Source organism: Euprymna scolopes, chromosome 15 (assembly GCF_053919585.1).
Source record: "Euprymna scolopes isolate OS-2025 chromosome 15, ASM5391958v1, whole genome shotgun sequence".
NCBI classification, from domain to species: domain Eukaryota; kingdom Metazoa; phylum Mollusca; class Cephalopoda; order Sepiida; family Sepiolidae; genus Euprymna; species Euprymna scolopes.
Genome location: NC_136496.1, coordinates 72,334,246 through 72,343,399, shown reverse-complemented (window position 1 = coordinate 72,343,399; position 9,154 = coordinate 72,334,246). Strand labels below are relative to the sequence as shown.

General features: G+C 31.3%; 1 protein-coding gene across 1 annotated transcript in view; it reads right to left on the bottom strand.

Annotated features, from left to right (window-relative positions):
- The window catches only part of LOC145293899 (uncharacterized), a 49,704-nt gene extending 48,486 nt beyond the window's left edge, over window positions 1-1,218 (bottom strand). The window contains exon 1 of the mRNA XM_080140677.1: window positions 1,096-1,218. The gene's annotated coding sequence lies outside the window, so the exon portion shown is untranslated. The remainder of the gene's footprint in view (window positions 1-1,095) is intronic.
- Between the last annotated feature and the right edge of the window lie 7,936 nt (window positions 1,219-9,154).

The window sequence follows — 9,154 nt, the reverse complement described above, 5'->3', positions numbered from 1 at the left end:
TTATTCCGTTCAAAAAGAAGTGGTGTCGAGTTTGTAAGTTAAACCGACAGAAACATGGCCGGTCCCGAACATGTCGTTTTTGGAGAGCCGATAATGGCTCAAAAGTCAAAAAAATTCTATGTTTATTGCCTTTCTTGTTCCTCAGTGAGGATAAACAGTAAGGATTAGAGAATAGTTAAAATTAAAAAAAAATTCTTAGAATGAAATTAAACTTAGCACCTCCAGTTCACTTTTCAGAATATGTCCAATATTTATCATTTGAAACTTAAATTAATGACGTAACAAAGTAAATATATATATATATATATATATATATATATATATATATATATATATATATATATATATATATTCGTAAAGATTTACTTTAATATCCATTCTTCTTTTTTTTTTCTGCCCTAAAACGCTATAATGGGCGTAACTTAAAAAAATATATTTTTTTTAATTTATTTCCGCTAAGTTTTTCAAGATATTTCTACACTGCCTAAAAAAATAGAATCTCATTGGGGGGGGGGGGTAACTGAGCGTGTTAATCTACTTGAATACCAATTTTTTTGTACTTATGCCAGAAATACGGAGCGTGCTGGCTGAAATAATAGCGTTATTATTGAGAAACTCATTCTTAACATCGGTGCTTTATAACTATTTTGTACTTTTACCTAAAAATTTAATAAACAAAAAATACCATAAAATCGAATTTAACTTGAAAATCTTATCTAAAAAAAATAGCACGGTCTGTATTCGGCATAAATGAGCATTTTTTTTTTAAATAAACTTTTATAATGTTAACCACAGAAGACAAATCGATCGCCGTTTGTTGCCGCTCGATATTATGTGTATTAACATTTTTAATGGCCCTATATTAATTAATTAATTATTAACTTTTACTAGTTTTATATATAAAAAAAAGATAAACATAAAAGCGATCCCACCCAAAATAATAATAATATTGATTAGGAAGAGCAACATGGGAAATAAATATAATTTCAGAAATAAAAATATAAACGCGGAGATTTTTAACAGATGACCAATTAATGTATTTAAACTGGCAAAACATTAAATATATATAACCTGACAACACATATAAATACTAACCTTTCGTTCTTCTTTTTGTTTTGTTTTGTTTTTTGTTTGTTGTTTTTTTTGGATTCGGATTCAGTTAATGTCAACAAATAAAAATCTGGAGAGGAATTTTGGTGTCAAGGGTAGATAACTCACATCGACCAACGTCTGTTCTTTAAATTCAAATACGAGACGTTCCTGAGTTCAACCGGGAGTTTTCCCTCGACAGATCATTGGGTACCACCAACGTGCGCCATAGTTTACCCCCCCTTTTTTTTACATGGTAGTTACCACTTATCAAGGCCCGGAAGCCATTCGGGGATAAGGGTTATTGCGTGTACAGTCAATGGGATAATATTATAGTAATGGAGATTTGATAAAGTGTCTTACTTAAGGGGGCGGTTTATCAGGAATTTGTTTATGTTAGACTTGAAGACATTCAAGTTGTAGTCAGGTGGGAAACAGGCAAACTGAAGAGAATTCCACAGGCGTGCACTTCTAAGAAAGAAGCTTTGTTCATGGAATCTACGTTTTGATTTTATTACAGATAAAGAATGGGGAAAATTTTTGACAGTGGTTTCAGCTAGACAGGTGTTTTTCGTGAAAGATTGGCGAGGGAGAACCAGAGATTGGAGCTCAGACGAGCACTTGCCACGTCCGAAATGACGATAAAACAAAGACAGGCTCGCAACGTCTTTTCTGTGGGAGAGAGGTTGCAGGGAAGAGAAAAGGGCATCCCCCACTAAACCACAAAGTCTATTTTGTACACTGTCAAGGCAGGATAGGCTATTTTAGCACGTCCTGCCCAGATGTAGGAGCAGTACTCCATCCTTGGACGTACTTGCCTTTTATATAGCTAGAGAATTGCGTCAGCAGTGAGATATCTTCTGGAGCGGTAAAAGGATCCTACCATTTTTCCAGCGACCTTGGCAATAGACAATGTACGTATACCATTTCAGGTCAGGAGTAAAGGTCAATCCCAAAAGCTTATCAAAACAGAGAGCCTCCTCTAGAGGAGAGTCGTCCATTTCAATTGATGCCAGATGGGGATCAGAGCGTTGATGATGTAAAGATAGGAGCTTGGTTTTAGATGCATTAAAAGTAACCAGCCACCTCTTTCCCCATGCGCTCAAGATCAGAGGAGAGAGAATCAGAGAGAACTTTGTCATTTACGGCCTTTGATGTGTTGCCATAGATGGTCGTGTCATCAGCATAGATGTCAACGAATGATTTAAGTATGTGTTTTGGGAGATCATTGATGTAGATCAGGAAGAGAGTTGGGCCCAGGATGGACCCCTGAGGGACTCCAGCATTAATACTCTAGGCCTCTGATTTCTGCCCATCAACCACTACTCTTATGAGCCTATCAGAGAGAAATGATTTAATAGTTGAGAAAACATTTCCAGTTATACTGTAGCTGAAAATCTTGTGAAGTAGGCCTTTATGCCATACCTTATCGAAGGCCTTTGATATGTCAAGAGCAATTGCCCTAGAAAGGAAGCCTTTGTCGAGAGATTCACTAATCCTATGCGATATAACCGTTAGCACATCTGCTGTAGATCTGGAAGAACAGAAACCATATTGCATGTCACTAAGATTATTTCTGTTGAGGTGGTTGATTACTTTTTTATTTAATATTGTTATAGTTATATTGTATATAACACGATGCAACTGTTATTTAATTTAATATTATCATCCTAACCGTTTTACCATTCATAAGAAGAAGCTTCAAATTAACTGCTAATATTTTTTAAATTTTTTACAGCATACAAAAATAATGAAAATGCGAAACAAAAATTATTAGGTACCTCCAACGCGCCACAGTTTTACCCCCCCCTCCTGTATGTAACACGATGTAACTGTAATTTAATTTAATATTATCATCCTAACTTTTTTACAATTTAAATAAATAAACTTCAAATAAACTGCTAATTTCTTTTTAATTTTTTTACAGCATTGTGAGAAATTCCATATACAGTAGCCATCTTTCTTGTTTGTTTGGCCGCCCATGCAATTTGGTGGTTGGCCGTCATTGGTTGATTTAGAATGTGTCAGGTGATTAGCATGGCGCATTTTTTGTATCATGCTTTTACTTTTCAGTCCAGACAAGAACTCAGCGACGGATGGACTCAAAACCCAGCGACTCCTTCACTGGGGGAGCCACGACGATTCCTTCATATTGTATCACCTAACTTGGTGAACAAGGAACCACATCTCTACAAGCAGAGACAACTTTATACTGCTGAATCTATCCAAATTAAGGATGACATTCAAGAACAGTTCTTCACGTTTATTTACCAAATATTGGATCTTATCTCAATTCATCTAGAGTCCTAAATGACTCATTATGCCTAATTTTAGGCGCCAATATTTCAACCGAGCCCACCATGAACATTCATGGATCCTTTCGAGGAACAACGAACTAACATTCCAACAATAGAAATTCATACTACCAGCTCCATGCGTATGGAGGCAAGACAGGCCACCATTTTGCAAATGGACTATACCAGAACCAATAAACTTTCATTGCTGTTACATTTGAATAAATTTTGAGTTTGATGGCCTTTGTATTTGTGGATTCTTTTGCCTCTGTAGGGAATAAATTGGGATGTGAGAAATAATTTCTTACAGCATATAAAAATAATGAAAATGCGAGAAAAAAATTGTGCTTACATTATCGACGCTTTAAAACAATGCTCCTATGTAGTGACATTTTTGAAACCATAGATACACCAATGTTTTAAGAATCTAGAAAAAAAATCAAATAATTATCATATTTTCCTGAAATTTTCGGTATTTATTCATTATTAAATAAACTTACATAATAAAAGTAGGTTCTGTTAAATATATTAGAGGAAATTTTTTTATAGGTGTTCTAACCTCCTTCACATATTTCATGATATGAAAATTAAACAAAATAAATGTAGATTGATAAAAATTTCAACATTTTTTAAAGCTGAAAAAATCAAATAATTAAAAAATAGTTATTTTTTTATACATATAAAATCCTGTTATTTATTTCACTTATCTTAAAGTTGTAAATAAAATTTGACATAAAATGAATATTTATTATGTTAAAAAAGAAAAACACTTTTTCTTGATAAACTTTTTCTCAATAATATAATTGTCTGAATTACAGCAACAAAAAAAACCCACAGAATTAAAAAAAATTATTATTTTAAAAAAGCTTTAAATGATATTAATTTCAAATATTATGCGATATGAAGTTTAAATAGATTTTTTATATAAAAGATTTCCAATAATAAAAAAAATATATTCATATAATAGAATATATGACTCTTGAGATAATAAAAAATACAAAAGCAAAATCGACTAAGAAAAAGTTGTTTGGATTTGATTATTTAAAATGACAGAGGGTGATAATCAAATTTTATGCTTTTTTTTCACCAAGAAAAGTACAGACGCCTGTAAGCAGCAGCATCTTTAGATACATGTATCAACAGAACAGGTTAAAATTAATTTTATCGTCTGTGTAGTTCGTTATCAAAAATCTATTTGTTTTACAAAAGATTAGTCTTATATTATTTTTTATCCATTTTTTTTATTGTACATTTTATTTATTCATAAATTTCTGTATAAATGATCTTCCATAGAAATTCATCCAGACTATAGTAAACACACGAAATGATGACGTCACTAATTAATGTGTATAATGGCGGTTTGGAGATGCTTACAGGTCATTATTAAGATGACTTTTCCCCTGTTGGCTGAAGTTTGTTTTGGTTCTGTGCAGTTTTAGGAAGTCCATTTTCCCAGGCTTTGCCTTCTCCTTTTGAGAAGGGGTTAGTTTATTGCTAATGACCTGAGGCGCCACTATTGGGAAATATCGACTGGGTTACTCAGGCATTTTTTTTTGCAGTTCTCTTCTTCTTTGGGCGCTGGCTTTTCAAATCCCACTTTCCAACCCTTGTATCACATCATCCTGCAGTGGGAAGGAGATAATATCAGGCTTGAGATAACAATAAATGATTAGAGCTTTTATAGAAGAGGGCCCAACTGTGGCCACCATTACGACGGCCACGGCCCAACTTGACCTGAATATTTCCGATTGCGATTTAGGAAACAAACTGGAAATGGCCGAAGCAGAATAATTCTTAAAACGGAGAGACGAGTGGATAAAATTAGAAAGAGGAAGAAAAAAAGGAAAACTTGTTTTTGGCACTAATTGATTGTTCAGTGACGACTCTCTCTCAATAATCTAGCAAGAGTCTGTTGCAGGCCAGGATATAAATATCCCAACTTGCTACAAAAGAAAATAATGAAACGAATGGAAAGAAGGAAACAAAACTCAATTGCTGAACAAAATAAACATTTCGTTTATTTTCTGTTGAAAAATGAATGTTTTAGGTGTAACACGTGTTCATGTCCACACGTGGAAAGAGGCGTGAGTTATGTAGTGGAAATGGGAATGACAATCCAGCGTGTAGCCAAAAAAAAAGATAGAGGGTTGATACCAGTAAAGCTGCGCGCACATGTTGGCACTTGTCCACGTGGAAATGTCTTCAGGCCAATAGCTGTGGACACGAACTTGTCTGGTTGATGGACCAAAGCAAAAGGGAAAAAAGAGTGAGAAAGTCAATCCAGTTCATGGAGAGAGAAAGCGTATAAAGTGTACGTACTATCGTCTGTTAGCTCTTGCCCCACATATAGTAGCAGGTTGTGGGAGGTGCGCGGGCGCGCATGCCCTGCAAGGGAGGCGGTTGGTCCGCCGACCCCTTAGCTCGGAAGGTGAGTCAAAAAGAATGAAGCAGCTTATGCCTCTAGCTTTTATAGTTGTTTCCGGTGGTCTTTTGCGCATGTGTGGATTTCCTTTAAAGGGGAAATGACGTTGCCCATGTGTGCGTACGTGTGCGCGTATATGTGCGTACATGTGTGTACGTTAGTGTGTGTGTGTGTGTATGCACGTGAATGTGAGTGTATGTATGCAAACGTGAATATATCTACGTGTGTGTACGTGTGCGCGTATGTTTGTGTGCACGTATGTATATGACAAGAAATATGGCTTGAAATGTGAATGCATGTTTTTGTGTGAGGCTAGAAAAGGTTCATGCAAGTCCGAGAAAAAACTCACGATCTAGAAACATGTTTTAACAGAATTAGACATTAAATTGCAAAGCGGCAGTACAACTCACCAAAAAAATTTTTTTTTTTTACTTTTCCGCTTACGTCCCAAATTTTTAAGATTTCAATTTTATTTTCTGGTACTTTGTTTTACGTATATAAATTCTATGCATGGCATTACTGTCCTGTATGCGAATAAATGAAATAAGTGGTTAACAACATGGCTGATAACCTGGGTGTGTCAATTTCGAACCCAGTTCATTCCACAGAAACACTTTCACTTAAGGACGTTGGTAACCTTTAAGATATGGTGGAAACGAATGCCATCATGAATAATGCTCAACAACAACAACAACAACAACAACAACAGAGAGGTGACGGTGGCGCAGTGGTTAACAATACGAAATGACAACCTGGGTGTGTCATAGAAACGTTTTCACTTGGCAACCATTATGTGGTGCCTTAAGTATCCCCCAAACAATGTGAAAAACGGAGCGCATGTTCCCGTGACATCAGACTCGTGTTAACTATACGAACTATGGAAAAGCAGAAGCGACTTAATGATTTTTTAAAACCTTTGTTTATCTTCCTCAAACTGCCATTAATAATTAATCTTTGTTATAATTTTGTTAGGTTTTAAGATTTACAGTTTAATGATTAATAATATTATAAACATTTGTATATCAAATATGAAATACGGTTTTACTGAATGTTCTTTTGGTTACCTACGGGCTTCCATATTTTGTTCGGTAAAAAGAGACGAACAAAATATGAGGGGGGGGCTACAAAATGCTTAATATTTGTGCAATAATATTTTCAAATCGGTTTTAATCTGGTGATAAAATAGCTGACAAGAGCCATGTTTATGTAAAAACGTAATATTTAAAAAAAATTTTTAAACACAATTAATTAAAAATCTATGTAACGGAACATTTTGAAATAATGAAATTTTAATCGTTTTAATCTTTTAAAAATTAATTAATGTTTACGAAGTTTCTTTTTCTTGGCAATTCAACTGATTATAGTATATATTAATTCGAAAAAACGTTATTTAAAAAAAAACATAATAATATTAAATTTATATCATTTTTTTAATTGCAACTTCAAGGTAAATTTTTGTTCAATATGTGTATTTAAACTTTTAAATAAATATTTTTTACTTATTTGAACTCTTATGTTTCATAATAAATAGAAATTTCGATAGATTTAAATATATTTTGTTCGAAAAAATAAATATGGTGGTGGTGGGGGGGGGCACACTAAGAAAATATTTCCCCTCGTATATTTTATGAAAACTGCATTTTATATATAAATTCATTCTAAAATGAATAAGTATCTAAAATTTCACGAAAATCTGACCATTAGTTGATTTTTGCTAGATTTATTAAATATGGGTATGTTTTCATGTTCAAAATGTCTACTACATGGGAACGTTATTTTAAAGCGCCAATTATGTAAACACGATTTTCGTCTTGCAATTTCATTATTTTCGTTCGATGAAAAATTTTTTTTTTAATTATTACTGGTTTATTTTGCCCTTCTTTTAAATGGTACAAAAGTTATACTGATAATATTAATTTATAATAAAATTACATCGTGTTACATATAGGGTGGGGTAATTCTGTGGTGAATTTTGGCAGTCCCTATGTCCCTCCTAATGATTTTAATGTCCCTCCTAATGATTTTAATGTCCCTCCTAATGATTTTCTAGAAAGAATTCTAATTAGAAAGATATCGAGGAAACAAATGTCAACAATAATTATCTGATTCATTTGAAATGAATGAATAAATGATGATCCTCCTCTTCCTCCGTCTCAACAACAACAACAATGCTGATGTGCATGACATAATTGATAAATTAATGTATGCGTTCATTTTATGCATGTGTATATGTTCAAGCTATAAGACATCAACGTATATTGATATATGTATTTATTTCATGCACACACACACACACACACACACACACATATATATATTATTGAGAATAATGGAAATAGTATTCCGATGAAATACAGAAATAAAAAGGAACAAACTGAGTTTTGTGTTCATCAAAGTCCTGTCTTTATTTTAAAATGTCCTCTAGATGAATGAGGAAGTCTCGAAATAAAGACGAAACGTTGATGAACACATAACTCGGTTTGTTCCTTTTATATATATATATATATATATATATATATATATATATATATATATATACATATATATATATATATATATACATATATATATATATATATACATATATATATATATATATACATATATATATATACATATATATATATATATACATATATATATATATATATATACATATATATATACATATATATATATATATATACATATATATATACATATATATATATATATACATATATATATACATATATATATATATATACATATATATATACATATATATATATATATACATATATATATATATATATATATATATACATATATATATACATATATATATATATATATACATATATATATACATATATATATATATATATATACATATATATATACATATATATATATATATATACATATATATATATATATATATATATATACATATATATATATATATATATATACATATATATATATATATATATATACATATATATATATATACATATATATATATATATACATATATATATATACATATATATATACATATATATATATATATATACATATATATATATATATACATATATATATATATACATATATATATATATATACATATATATATATACATATATATATACATATATATATATATACATATATATATATATATATATATATATATATATATATATATATATATATATATGAGAGAGAGAGAGAGAGAGAGAGAGAGAGAGAGATTTGTTGTCTCAAAAAATGTACTTACCCTTCGAGTGACGATGAAAACTTTATTTACAAATATTGAGTGAAATGGAATAACTTTCAATACAGAAGAGATGTAATTGAAGAA